The following is a 15,254-nucleotide window of genomic DNA, read 5'->3' as shown; positions in this document are numbered from 1 at the left end:
ATGACATGTCATTGACCGTTGTTCCAGCGGATGTGCAGAAATATTTTGACAAAGTCATCGCAAGAGTCAGCAAAAAATGGGACAGCCTGGCACTGAAGCTGGGATTCGATGATAACCAGATAGATGGAATCAGTACCTCCAAGCTTGATCAGGACCGCAGGTGCAGAGAGGTGCTGCGCAGGTGGAGAAACAAAGAGGGAAGAGAAGCCAAAGTACAGGTTCTGAAGCAGGCACTCATCGACATTGAAGAGCGACTGACTGCAGAGAGCTTAGAAGGTGTGTTTTTGATCCAAACTTTGATATTCCAGAAAGCAATACACCAAGTCTTGCAATTTATGCAACCTTTACTCGGTTGTTTTATTTAAAAAAAGAATATATTCTTTTACCCATTTCCTTCCCTTATCACTATACAGTCAAGCATCTGCTAGGAGAGTATTTTGGGTTTCACAGGCTATGAAATCGTACAGATTCCAATGATAGTAATTGTGTTTTTTGTCTTATTTTCATTATAATGTCCACATGACAGTCTACAATCTACGTACTTTGCTTATCCATGCAGAGCCACAGCCATCAACAAGCGAATTCAAAAGGAAGGAAGATAATCAAGGAAAAAGTCCTGTAGAGACGTCCATGAAACGTCCGAGGACTGGATCCGAATACGAAGAATCCCCAGCGGAAGGTAAAATATCATCAAACGTGCTGTCATAGGCTGGGTTTGCACACTTATTTTCGGACTCGACTCTGAGTCGAGTTAAAGCCTACAAAATCCACCGGTCCTGGCAAGCTATTCCTGCAGGGGGAAGCAGTCAGTTGATAGACTTCCAAGGCTCCTCCTGCATTTCCTTACATGGACTTATAGGAGAGGCTACATCTGTCCGGGGACCCGGCGTGCGTGAGCCCAGACGGCCTCAGGGGCACGTAACACGTCAGTCATTTCCTCCACAGTCGGGGAAATATACCTATTCTTGCTGGAATAACACAGATGCATCATTGCATGTTTACAAGTACCTGTTTGGGGAGGGGGGCCTAAAAGTTTCAAAGTAAACCACACAACCAAAGTCTTTCCCTGATATTTTGGCTTTATTTAATCAACCGACTGAATTTAGAGGACAGGTAGTAGCTCCCAGTGGTCATACATTGACCTGAATTGACTTAACACTTATAAAAACTACTCACAAAACCACAGGACTTCATCTCAAACACACCGTGCCTCCATTTTGTTCTCAAACGTCATTCCTGTCTTGCGCAGTTCCAATGATTCCCCTCTAAAACAACCTGTCCCCACCCATTTTCCTGCATTTTCCTTAGAATGGACTGATCCGTATGTCACCCGCCGGCACATTCCAGACGCCCGGGGTCAGGCTGAGGGCAGCCTCCCAGGCATCACTGTCAAATCTCACTGATACACTTACACTGCCGGAATGGACTATTTCATTTTGCAGTATCTCAAAAACCAAGTGTGAACCAAGCCACAGAGGCGATTTTACGTATGGTTTGAATGTGAATGTGATCGAATGTTCATGTATTAAGTTGCATTTATTCTACGTGACTTGTAAGATAGGCTGCGAAATCAAGACCAATACAAAATGTAACAGCCAGCAAAAGTGTAATATGAGACCAAAGATATGAAAAGGTCCAGAGAGCCTGCTATGGAGGCTAAAAAGTATTCAGTACATTTGTACCTTGTAAGGTGGCGGAGAAAAATAACCCTCCTTGTTGTGGATGTAGATGACGGCCATGATGATGACAACTAGAAGTAGTCTTGAATACGCATGTTGATATAACTTGCTTCCTATCGCAAGATTTAAGGTGGTATCTCAGTACACTTGAGTCAAGCTTGCGTCACTGCGGGGTTTGAAAAATACTCAACGAATTTTAGAGATATAGAACGAATTTTGTTACGTTTTGTGTATTTTGCTGTCTTCTATATCATATTTTTACCTATTACGCAATATCTAAATCATTAAAAAAATCGGAGAAAGTATCACAACAGTGCTGCAGTGAACGAATGACGCAAGTGCAGTGAGATACCATCTTTAATTATCAGCAGACTCTGATGAGTCAGTTGTGAAGGAGATGGAGAAAATAGCAAACTGCTGATTTCTAACCCACCTAAACGTGCTTTCATTAAACTATCGGAGCACTTCGTTTTAGGCGAGTAGACAAGATTGTTAACTTATAATAATTATTCTATATGATGTCGTCACAGAATCTTCTTCAAGAAACATCGAAAGTCCTCCCTACAACACAACATCAGCTAGGGAAAGCGCTAAACGTTTTTCCTTGTTGGAGAAGAGCAAAGACGTGTTCCATCCAGAGGTTGTAACAGACCCGGACAAGTTTGAAGAAGCAATTGGGCTCTTTGAGGAACACGTAGAACTACGGCTTGGGACAGACGAATCAGGCAGCGAGACGGGCGAACAACAAAGACTTGCAGAAAAAGTAAAACTGCGACTCAAACATGCAGCTAATGAGCATGTTGATGAAGTTCATGAAACAGCATTAACGACGACTGTATTGAAACATTTGCCCACATACAGAAGAATTCTTCAATGTTTTAAGCAGTTTCAAGCTATTGTTAAAAGAATAACGCGTGGCTGTCTGCTCTGCTTCCTTGACTTCGACGATGTGTCCTGCTACCGGACGTTTTTAGCTGCCTACAGAGACGGACGTTTGTCAGAAACCCTGACCCGGGAACTGATCACAGACGACATGAGGGCAGCAGAAGGGGAGGATCTGTACGTACACGTCACACTGCTGGGAGTGGATGGGGAATGTCAGGACGTCAGTGTATCAGATGAAGGTAGGAGGTTCATTCCTGTATTACAAAATATTTTAATCCAACAAAAACTAATGCTTCAATAGACATCAATCCCTGCTATGTATGCAGGTTCTAACCGCATCCCCCCCCCCCTTTTTCTCACAGAGGAGCCAAGAGGTCCTACAGAAGGAAGCCATGTGAGAAGTGCAGCGCCCGAGGTTCCAGTCTTCATAAAAAAGGAGCCTCTGTCCCCAGTAAAGGTGGAACCACCACAAGACAATCCATCCTGCAGCTACTCGACAGAAACGCCTATCGTGTCAGCATTAAAATCAGAACAGCCTCCAGTTCTAAAAACTGAACTTATAAATAGACCACCACCGTTCGACTTTCAAAGGCTTCGCCATGTGAAGGCAGAACCACACTTCCACGTGAAAAGAGAAGGTCATCTGTTAGCTCACAAAGATCAGCACAGCACAACAGAAATGGACTCCCACATAAAAACAGAACCGCGTCACAGAGTCAGAGTGAAAACAGAACAACTCAGTCTGACGACTCATCATCATCACGTCAAAACAGAACAACCGATTTACTCTGAAGGCACAGGGGAGCATCCATCAATGCAACCAGCGTCATTTCCTGTATTGAAGACAGAAGAAGATTACAAAAGGGATGTAGAACAACCATCTCTGATCACAGAGCCTCAACATGCCATACAAGGGAACACAGACACGGGACAGAACTTGGACGCAGAACACCACATGGATGCAGAACACCACATGGGCACAGAACACCACATGGGCACAGAACACCACATGGGCACAGAACACCACATGGGTACAGAACACCACATGGGCACAGAACACCACATGGGTACAGAACACCACGACATGGACACAGAACATCTCATGGACACGGAACACTATATGGGCACAGTACATCGCATGGGCACAGAACACCACATGGACACAGAACACTACATGGACACAGAACACTACATGGGCACAGAACACCACATGGGCACAGAACACCACACGGACACAGAACCACACCCACATAAGGACCAACCACCAACCACGCACAGCGTCCAGGCGGAGACAGAAACAGGTGCCAGTGCTGGGGACCAACAAGAAGAGACAGATCTGATGCATCAGGTACAACAGCAGGAGGAGCCTTTCTGTTATCGTAAGTACAGTGAACTGTCATCATCATCATCTATTCATCGGCCTCCTCCATGACTGATCGTGATTCGTTCTTAAATTTCCTTGTAGATTTTATCAAGGCTGTGTTATGTACTTTGATGTCATTGACACATAGCTGAACCCATGCGTGGTGGCAGGGGAAGTCGTCATTCTAGTCCAACAATATTGCATTCGTTAAGTAACAATAAATATTATCAGGCACCAAACAAAAATGGATGTTGCCTTTGGTTACTGATGAAATTTTGAGTGTGTCAAATCCCCTTCTTTTTTTCTTTTTCCTGCCCAGACTGCTACTACCAGCTGCTGCTGCTAGCCGACAGACTGGGTCCCTACTGGACATGGCTGGCCTTACAGCTGGGATTCACCAGTGCAGACGTGGAGAGGATCAGCAGCACCTATCACCCCAGCTACCATCCACACTGGTGTCTGTGGGAGTGGGTACAGAGGGAACTGTGGGGAGCATCAGTGGACGCTGTGTTGGTGGGACTGAGAACAGCTGGGCTGCACCAGATAGCAGGTGATGATAGTACATTTTGTTGGTTTCATTTCTTCTTTTTGTGCCAAGGACCTGTCTTCAAACTTGGTGAGACTGGTAAAGACATAGAAATATCTGAGCTCTTCTCCATAAATTGATGCAAGCTTGCTTTATCTGCAGATGAGTTGGAGACCGGTGCATTGTTCCAGAAGGATGTGGACGATGGGTCATGGGGGTCAGAGTGGAAAGGTGATGATGACAAAGATGATAGGTCAAGTTCAGATGGAGACTCAGATGACGGTGAGATGACATACATTGTGTTCTTTTACCTTTTTTCAGAAGAGGGTTCGAAAATACAGATTTCCATTTTTTAATATGCTTAACAAAGACCAGGTGTACTAATGTTAACTGTTGTTGCTAACTGTTATTTGTTTAGTAAAACTTTTACATATGTTGCCTCAGATGGAGACTCTGGTGGTGCAGCACGTAAAACTGGGCCACGTCCAAGGACAACACAAGGTAAGTGTTTGATGACTGCTTTGATAACTGCAAATTGATTCTAACTTTATGCTAAGATCTGATAAAGGCATTGTCTTCTTGACAAATATTGTGTTTTTATAATTAAGTTAACTGTTTCTGTTTGTATGCTACATGTCAAGCTACTTCTACTCAATCGGTATGAAATACATTTTGAACTTAATCGTTTCTTGTCTTCATAGGGGAGGACCAATTCAATGAAAGGTCACCAGAGGTCACTCACAGAGAGGCGTCGACATCCGGGTCAGATGGTAACCATAGCAACGTGGAGGGAAGGGACATTTCTCAGGAGGATGGGACAACATCTCTAGATTCTGGTAAATGGAACATCTAATTATGTATCAGTTGTACTAATTAAGGTAATTTATTTGTTGTTTCAATTGATCGATATCTCATGCGGAATGGATTCCATTAACACAAAGCAATATTTCTATTCTACACGGCTCTGGTGATATTGTCCTGTGTATCTAAGACATTACGCGTTAGAAACATAATATTCACCATATTTCAGCACCACACACCAGCAACCTACCGACGTATCCAACCGGTGAAGACGCCTTAGCCTGGAATGACTGCATACAAGACTTCTTCAAGACTGACGAAGACACGACTATCCAGCAGAGCTGGCCAAGTAACTTACTGGTTAAGCACCTCATCAGGGACAGGTTTTTCCACTCTTACTTGTGCGAATACTGGAAACAGTATCAAAGCTTTCCTAGTTCATTGGCAACTTTTGTAGAATTTGCTACTAAGATGTCTATGAAGAAGCTCTTTTCTGAGAATGATATCGGCGATGACCAATTCAAGACTGTGCATGAAAACCTCTGCATTGTGGTAGGCAAAGCTGCTTTTCAAAATCACACAAACTACAATTCAGTTTATGTTTACAAAAGCCAATTAGAAGAAAGTGACAGTCAACAGTCAGGCTTTGGATGGTTAAAACCGGTTGATTCTAGTGAAGCAAAGGATGCCTTCCAGTTTGTACATGACAGCATACGGCAATACCTGATGGCGGTGTGGGTAGCACACACAGTCAGAACCCAGACTGACTGTACAGAACTCCTGAGAGTTTGTGCTGAGAAGCCAGCCCACCTGCCCATCACCTGTTACAGCCTTGCTCACCTCCTGGGCATCACAGACTCTCCTCCAACATACCTCTCACAGTTTGTAACATTACTCATGCAACAGGGAGGAGGACTAAATGATTTTAATAACCTACTCTCAGTAGTGAAAACAACAGCAGAATCGGACCAACTGGGTACTTTGTCATCTTCCATTGAGAAGTTGTTTCCTGACAAAACTCTAGACTTGTCTGCTTTCCCTGAAATCTCCCATCATGGCCTCCACTGCTTGACACAACTCATCAAGAGTACATTTATCCAAACAATAAGGCTTCCAGAAAATATCCAAGATGTACTGAAGCAGTATCCTTTTCGACAAAAACCTGTATCTAACGTTGACCATGCCAATCAGCTCAAATACCTCAGTTACCTGCCTCTCATTGAATGTTTGCCGCGAACATCTAGACACAAGGGCAGAGTCGTCAAAGAATACAGGATTGCGAAAACTGACTTAAATATTGATGTCGATACCATTCACTGGTATTTGCAGTTCGCTCCATCATCAGAAAACATAACTGTTAAGTCAGGATCATTTTCTAAGGGTTCCCTCGATAGCCTGTCAAGGTCATTGTTATTTACTCCAAACATCACCACCGTGACCATTGCAGTGATAAACGTGAGCAGCGAGGAAGTTGCAAAGACTATGAATATTTTGACTTGCCTTCGCAAACTAAGATATGTAGAACTTACAGAATACTGTCATTTAGGAGATTGTTATTTGTCTGTGAAGTTTCCAACATTTACTGCGAAATGCAAAACTAGTAGTGGATGCTGGCCTGGGGTTCTATCCTTCCGTCCTCTCGATATACAAGTATTAACCCTTGAAGGAAGGCATTCCCAAACAATGACCTCTTCTTTAACATCGACGAGAAGAGCCACACGAATATATTCAACACGTGTCAAAACTCTTGTGCCCTATTTCCAGAGTCTGCAATCTCTAGTTGAATTGAGATTTGATTCCCTGCAAACCGTCGACAACGCTTTGTCAATGTTATTTCAAGGCCTGGCATCTCTACCTGCTAAGAGCGCAGAGGCTGGGAGGTTTCCTCCACTTGAGATATTTTGTTGTAGCGACTGTCATTTGACAACACAGGCTATTAAAGCTCTTGTTGTGCAATTGCAGACTTTTCAAAACTTGACGGAAATAGATCTCAGTCACAATGCCATTAGTGATGAGGCAGTGCCTGGTCTTGCTGAAGGTCTTGGTTCGTGTAAGAACTTGAAGAAGGTGAACCTTAGTTACAACACGTTGTCTGACAGGGGAGACTTCTTACCTCCCCTCTCCAACTTGGAGGAAATAGATCTCAGTCACAATGCCATTAGTGATGAGGCAGTACCTGGTCTTGCTAAATGCCTTGCTCCATGCCAAAATCTGAAGAAGGTGAACCTTAGTAATAACAAGTTGTCTGACAGGGGAGACTTCTTACCTCCCCTCCCCAACTTGGAGGAGATAGATCTCAGTCACAATGCCATTAGTGATGAGGCAGTGCCTGGTCTTGCTGAAGGTCTTCGGTCTTGTCAGAACCTGAAGAAGGTGAACCTTAGCTTTAACAAGTTGTCTGACATTGGAAACTTCTTACCTCCCCTCCTCAACCTGGAGGAGATAGATCTCAGTCAAAATGCCATTAGTGATGAGGCAGTGCCTGGTCTTTTTAAAGGTCTTGGTTCATGTAAGAACCTGAAGAAGGTGGACCTTAGTGGTAACATGTTGTCTGACAGGGGAGGCTTCTTACCTCCCCTCCCCAACTTGGAGGAGATAGATCTTAGTCAGAATGCTATAAGTGGCGAAGCTGTGCCTAGTCTTGCTGAAGGTCTTGGTTCATGTCAGAACCTGAAGAAGGTGAACCTTAGCGGTAACAAGTTGTCTGACAGGGGAGACGTCTTACCTCCCCTCCCCAAATTAGAGGAGATAGATCTCAGTCGCAATGCCATCGGTGACGAGGCAGTGCCTGGTCTTGCTGGGAGTCTTGGTTCATGTCAGAAGCTGAAGAAAATGAACCTTACTTGGAACAAGTTATGTGATGTTGGACAAATTGTTAAAGCTTTTGCCAGCCTTCCCCTCCTGACACATGTAAACATTAGTTACAATTCTATCAAGGAAGAGTCTCTCCCTACCATTGCTGCATGGCTAAAGCTTAGGACGGATGTGGAGGAAGTCAACCTGGATGGTAACAGGTTCAGTACTGAAGGGGTAAGAGATTTTGTTAGAACTATGAAGGGAAAGGCTTACAGGTTAGGCAGCCTTCTGTATGACGGCAGCCAGGCTGATGTTGGCGAGGCTGTGGGATCAGGTGGGGAGGATGTACGGAGGGAGGAACAGCAGTGGGAGAGGTTGAGGAGGGAGGCAGGTTCGATACGCGTGAAGGTCGGACAGCTGTGGGTTGTGATTGACCACACAGGTTCCAGATCAAACAGTTTGCAACTGATGTCGCTCTAGGTTGGCTCTCTCTCTCCTAACAGCTCTTGTTCCGTTTGTTCCCCATAATGATATTAAAAAAATACAGCCGAGATATGTATCATATAATTTGCCATCTCTACTGACAACACAATAGCGCTAGACATCACACACATTGGTAACTTGAACCAAGTATAAGCATTTCTTATTTGTGACACTTTAACTGGTGATCTTGAGTAATATCAACTTCAAGACACATATACTTATCAAGTTATTCAAACATCAAGTGTCACCTATGGATCATCTGTCCTGTAATGTTCTGCATACATACGACGCGTAAACAGGGATTGATAATCAGGAATTGAGTCCATCTGGTACATGTACGCTTGTGGATGTATAAGCCAGTCTGAACCAACACACCAACCAACACAGATGTCTCTTTCTTTCGTTGCATGTCTAGACTTGAACCCGGAACACCTATTTTCTGAAAGGGGTTTAACACTGTAGATATTTCAACTACAGTGTATTTTCATGTTCAAGTCAAGGGTACAATGTGTTCATCTTTCCTCCTTCTACATCCTCCACTCTCCTCCCAACAGCTTAATTAATGTTAACGTTAGAAACTTGTCTATTGGTGACCGCAATCCTTGTAAATATAACACCAATATCAATGCTAATGCACCCATGTTAAGTTGAAAACACAGATATATTTGTATCATTGACAAAGTTTTGGATTTGTGCTTGGTCATAGCTGAAACATTATGCGTAAAAACAAACTGCAACCGTAGAATGTATTTTTGTTTGTATGTTTTATTGTATGTACACTTAGCGTTACATAACAATGTTTAGGTCAAGATCATTCACCTGTCGCATTATAGTCCTTCATTACCACTGTTGTTATCAAATACATTGTTTCAGCCATGTAAAGCACAACATTGTTATTGGAGATTATAAGATCAGCCGTGCCTATCTACATGTACAGAACACGTTACATTGTGATTCCGTTAAAGTTGGATACACTCTATAAGATGCAGCTCTAGACAGCAATCCATCGCTTGTCTTGTATATAAACTGTATATAACTTACGTTACATACTGGGTAAAGATGTACATAGTTTAAATGTGTTATGGATTTACCATGGTCAATATTTAACGAAGGGGGCCATATATTTCCTTCATAACCTTTGTGTGTATTTTGTACAGAAAATAAATATTTTTGTACCTACATTTGCGTGTTTTCATTGGTAGGCGAAAATTTGATTTCTTTTCTTTCCGTCACTTTCAATGAAGAATGATGATATCAAAGCACTTTCCGATTATCCCTTCTCAATTCACGTATGTCACACGACAGGCTTAAGACAGCAGACCGAAAACATTCTCAGGGCAGTTGTGAATGTGCTGTTCAGATTGATCAGAATAATTCTCGCGAGAGATTTTCCACAAGAGACTTTCCTGTGCGTCTTTTGTTTGTTTGTATCAGGTGACAAAATCATGGAAATCGTATCACGTAGCAAAATCATGGAAATCTGCAGTTTAAACACATATTTGAAAAGTTAAAAGATGTAACTTCAGTCAAGATCATCGCAAAATAATCAGTTCATTGGGTCATATTTATACCTACCTACCTACCTAGTCCCTTGACCTCCAGGTCGTTGGGGGGACAAGGTAGACATGAAGATCGAGAGTTGCCTCCAGGTTCGTCTATCCCTAGCCAGGGTTATCCTCTCCTGTAGGCTGAGGTCATATTTATAAGTCAGATAAAACAAGATCACCCAAGACAATGGTTAAACAAAGACATTCTTTCCCACTCCTATTTGTCGAGCTATGCAATTAGAGATGACAGACTTCACCCCCTCACCCTTACAGATTTACTGGTAGGTCTACGTGCGCACGGACACAACATAGTGACAGTTCACTACCTTGGGGTGACGTAATCACTAAACCCTGTTGATACGAGTGTCACCTGTGAAAGAGGCGGGCTGCTGGCAGACTGCCAGAATTGTACAGGTGTTTGTCGCTAGAGGGGTCATGTGTATTGTTGTTCCATCTGGTAAGGTGAGGTCAACAAAGCTGGGACTTTCCACCAGGAACCAAAATGGCGGAGAACCTGTAGGTCAGGCCTGTAACTGTTCCGGTACTTTTGAAGGATGTATGACCACCAAACGGACCAAAAACGTACGTTGAACCTTCTTGAGTATCTTAGATTAGTCCAGTGGGGTTGTTTTTGGATGAACATTGAAAGTACTAGCGCCTCGTTTCGTACCCTGCAGCTGCCACGTCAATTTTCGACATGTTTTTATCGATCTTATATTTCGGTAAGTAGGTGACACCCCTGACCTGTCCAAGGTAACAGAGTTTTATGCCTAAACAATGGATAATTACAGATAGTCATGCTTTTAGTGAAAAATTGATAGATATGTGTTATTAGAAAAATCGATAAATATGTAAAAGTAGATTTTAGAAATGCCCCCCTCCCCACCATTTCAACTTTCTGCACCGTTGTATGAGACAAGACGGTCGGTTGTTTGTGCTGATCAGAGTTAGGGTTTGCGTACATGTCATTGATAAAAAGGTCACCTCAAAGGACCTCTGTAATATGAAGGTCGAGGGAGCAGGTCTTTTCGTTTCAAGGAGGTGGCTACGGCCGTAACAACGGGAGATATAGTTTACACCCTACATGAAACTGTTGCCGCTCATGATTATCTCTTGCACCGTCGTCGCTGGCCAATTTGTGTTCTGTTATTCTATGTTGATGAGGACAAATAGTGCATGATTTATTAATAAAAAGACAGGATCTGGTATTGGAAAGTGCCACAAAGAACGATTCGGTGTTGACTAGTATCGGCTTTTTTATGTATTTTTCGTATTGTATTTTTTAAATCTTTATATCGTTTTCTTAATAGTCATGTCCTTGGGTTCTGCCTAAGTTGCCATTTAAGGTCTGTGCATCTGTGGTTCGGCTTGGATTTCGCAGCAAAACGTCCTTCACTAAAACTTTAATAAAAGTCAGCAAACAAAACAAGAAGGCGGCTGGGAGGGGGGCTTAATTACTTCCGGGTTACCAGAAAGGGGATTCCCCATGCTGGGGACTTCCAGTGACATCATCCTGATATAAAAAGATGTTGCTTTGTGGGGTGGTAAGTGGGAAGGGCAACCTGTAAAGGTGTTTACATACCAAGGATCCGGGCAAACAACGTTGACATAAATTTTGTAACTATGTTAACTGAAGCAAAATATTTTTTCACCTAGATAGATATTCTGTATCACGTGCATTCCTTATTCAGAGATACATATTGGTGTAGGGTGATGTGTCAAAAAAAAACTTTTCCAGGTAAACTATGTTGTAGGTCATGTTTTTTTCAGGTCCTGTTGAATCCCATGTGACACCGTGCGGCCTGCTATCTCATCATGGGTGAGGAAGGACAAGGAAGTGATGCAGGTCATGATCATTGCAATGTTCATAACAACGTTATCTTTATTATTCATTTTCAATGTGACATTAATTGGTGGCAAAACAAGAAGCACTAACGCATTTTACTAGTGAGAGGCTGCAGACAAGTAGTATTGATTGGTTGGCAATCTCTAGCATTTCGCAGCTGTTTAAACATGCTGAATTTCATACTTATTAAAACCTTTGAACGTAATAAACAAATAAAACTAACACAAGACAGATCGATCAAATTACATACTCGGCAATAATAAATCATCACCTGAATCCCAGACCATGCTGCAAATATGAAACAATAGATAATCGATTCATGACAGACTTTCAATTCAACACTCCAGTTGACGTCGAGAAATATATCGACAAAGTTATGAAGAAAGTAAGCCACAAGTGGGACGACCTGGCCCGGGAGCTGGGGTTCGACCGAAACGAGATCAAAGGAATCCAAACCACAGAAGCCAGCCCCGACCACAGGTGCCGAGAGGTGCTGGACAGATGGAGGAACAGGGAGGGAAGGGAAGCTACTCTACAGGTTCTGAAGCAGGCCCTCATCAACATTGGTGAACGGCTGACAGCAGAGAGTTTAGAGGGTGTGTTAAACTGACAGGTGTTATCTTTGTTTAAATACAGTGTTATCACAACGTCCTGGTCTTAGACAAGTTGCACTGCTATTGTCATGATATACACCCGTGCCAAATACGTCCTGTTTTGCGAATAGTGATAACAAAATCATTCATAGACATCTTTTTCGTGGCACTGGCATCTTCGTTCATTCATTACTGGATTGTCCCCTGCCCTGTGCCACATTATAAAGATATGGGTAAAATTGCTCAGGAGTCTTTGTCTCATCTCAACATCTCTTAGGCAACAAACCCAGAAAGAAAAGGAAGAGAAAACGGAAGAAGAAAGCAGAGCAGTTCCAGGAAGAAGACTCATCGGAGGAGTCGTCTTTGGTGGGGAGTGATGCTCACGCTGGTAAGGTTGGCGTTACGAGATTTGTCATCTTTGTTAACTGTGAACTCAGTGTTTATTTTGATAAATGCATCTATATATATTCTGTGACTGCTGAAGTCATCGTATGTCGCATAACGTAAGGCACTGATTCCCACTTTTCCAGGACCTGCCCCCAGCCGCACGTATTTCCCACCTGTTGCCAAAGCTGTTGCGTCCTGTTGGGTAAAGTTTGCAGAAGATCAGCTGGGCCTGACAGCACAGGACATACACGCCATCCAACTCAGACAACCTTACAGCAAACAGCACCAGGCGCTCCAGGCCCTGGAGCTGTGGAGGGACAGGCGCGGCAGGAAGGCCTGCAGGGTCAAGCTGGCACAAGCGCTCAGGAGGGGAGGGTTTCGACATACTGCAGGTGGGCAAAGTGAGATGTTTTTATTCATGATTTATTCAAACTCAAAATTGTAATGCTGTTTTTTTAACCTTGATAACAAGTCTCGAGAACTGAACTAGATTTTAAATAGAACATGTGTACACTAACCTCGTACTAATTTGCCCACGTGGCTACAATGGAATAGTTCATAATCATTTTTGATTGATACTTTGAATTGTCAATTGATCTTGAAAGGGAAATGAGAGTGAACCCAATTTTGCTGTTTCTACCAACAGACGAGCTTGGCAAGTACAAAGGTCAAGACATCACTACCAATGAGCTCAGCACAGAAGAGCCTGCATGCATTCCTGACCACAACCTACAATGGAAAGGTATTTTGCTCGCTTTTCCCACCATACCCTTTGGAGGAATTATTGAAAGACATTACAGCAATATTATTATAATATTAGAAATCAGGCATATTTATATAGATTTCCAAACCAATGCAACAGGACACATGTGCAACCATTTCATGTCATATGATATCTTTATTCAAAAGTTTCATTGTGTTTGTTAAATGATGCTTCTTTTGTTGTAACAGTGCACCCTCATAAGAAGAGGAAGACACAAGATTCATGCGGATGTTCAGTTCAGTTAAAACAGGAATCAAAACAGTCCAACCATGTAGCATGTGCCGGTAAGTTATACGCTTGACTTTTGTTCGACATACTCTGTAAATACACACTTTGTAATATGCTATGTAATGGCATCAACTATGACATCAACTAAACAATAATCTTTTGTTCTTTTTTTCCAGTAGAGAAACATGTAAAAGGCAATTTGAGAAATGTCAGGAAAGGATTAATGCCTCATTTTGTCATCATAGAATCAAATGGCACGGACACAGTGGTTCGGGGAAAAGAAGTCAACGGCGACAGAACACCGTATCCGAATGGGTGGAATGGCAATGGCTGTGACACAAACTCGACACCGTCATGGTCAAGTCAGCACTATGGAGCATCGAGTGTAACTAGTGGGGAAGAATCAGAGCCTGACAAAGGTGCGGTTCAGATGTTTATAAAAAAGATACTCTGTAATCCGTATTACTAAGTTGCCCATCATTGCTGCATGTCCTCTGCCAAGATAACGTGATTGTTGTGAGATTTGTACATTCGACACTATGCTTCTCCAACTAACCATGGTGTCTCCGATGTTGCAATTGTTTATTGTCTGTAGTACATCCTTCAACACAACAATCAAATTCCGAACTGGAACGAAGACGACAGGATAGAAAGAGGAAGCAAAGGAGAAAGCCGGGTAAACGGAGTATAGCTGCAGGACACCGAAAAAGGATAAAACCTGACCCTGAGACAAGGAGGACGTTTGCGTCCATAAAAGGTACACCACTGATTAAGATAGGTACACTTCAAATATGTCAAAGCATTGATAAAACCTCCTTGCTCAAAGTTGGTATGTAAATTATCTTTTGTTACAAACTTTCCATAAACAGATGTTAGTTTTTGAAATATACATAAAGGCTCGTATGTTTTGTACTGAACAAACTATATTCTATCCATTTCACAGGAATGTCACAGAATATGCATGTGTACAAAACAATGTTACATGCAAAAAAGAAATCACTGAATAGAATAGAATAAAATAAAATAGAATGGAAAACGATGCTCACTGTGTTAGTCTTTTTAACTTTTTAAAAGATATTACTTTGATATTGTTTTACTTTACAGATGAACCTGGCATGAGTGATTTGTTGACAGCCAAACATGACCGCCATCCTGACCTGCCTGTGCCTAATGTTTTACCTGATGACAAAAGCACCATTTATCACACTGTTGTTGAGAATGCTGAGAAAGTTTTTGACAAAAAAACTGTTCAGGACTATCGTGAATTTAAGAAATGCGAAAATCACTGAAGGAAATTGCTTCAGCTGTGCCTGATGATGATGATGATAAGCATAAACCAAAGCTTACGTCTGGGGCA

At 42.5% G+C, this 15,254-nt stretch overlaps 1 protein-coding gene and 1 long non-coding RNA gene across 2 annotated transcripts in view; both read left to right on the top strand.

Annotated features, from left to right (window-relative positions):
- Positions 1-15,254, top strand: part of LOC118408375 — a 72,677-nt gene that overhangs the window by 13,757 nt on the left and 43,666 nt on the right. The gene's annotated exons all lie outside the window — the stretch shown is intronic.
- On the top strand, positions 13,567-14,308 carry LOC118408352. The gene is made up of 3 exons (XR_004830287.1): positions 13,567-13,648; positions 13,858-13,953; positions 14,143-14,308. It is a non-coding gene; the product is annotated as an uncharacterized LOC118408352 (long non-coding RNA).

This window comes from Branchiostoma floridae, unplaced genomic scaffold (assembly GCF_000003815.2).
Source record: "Branchiostoma floridae strain S238N-H82 unplaced genomic scaffold, Bfl_VNyyK Sc7u5tJ_1578, whole genome shotgun sequence".
Taxonomy (NCBI): Eukaryota; Metazoa; Chordata; class Leptocardii; order Amphioxiformes; family Branchiostomatidae; genus Branchiostoma; species Branchiostoma floridae.
Note: the sequence above shows the minus strand (reverse complement) of the source record. Positions and strands in the feature narration are given on the sequence as shown.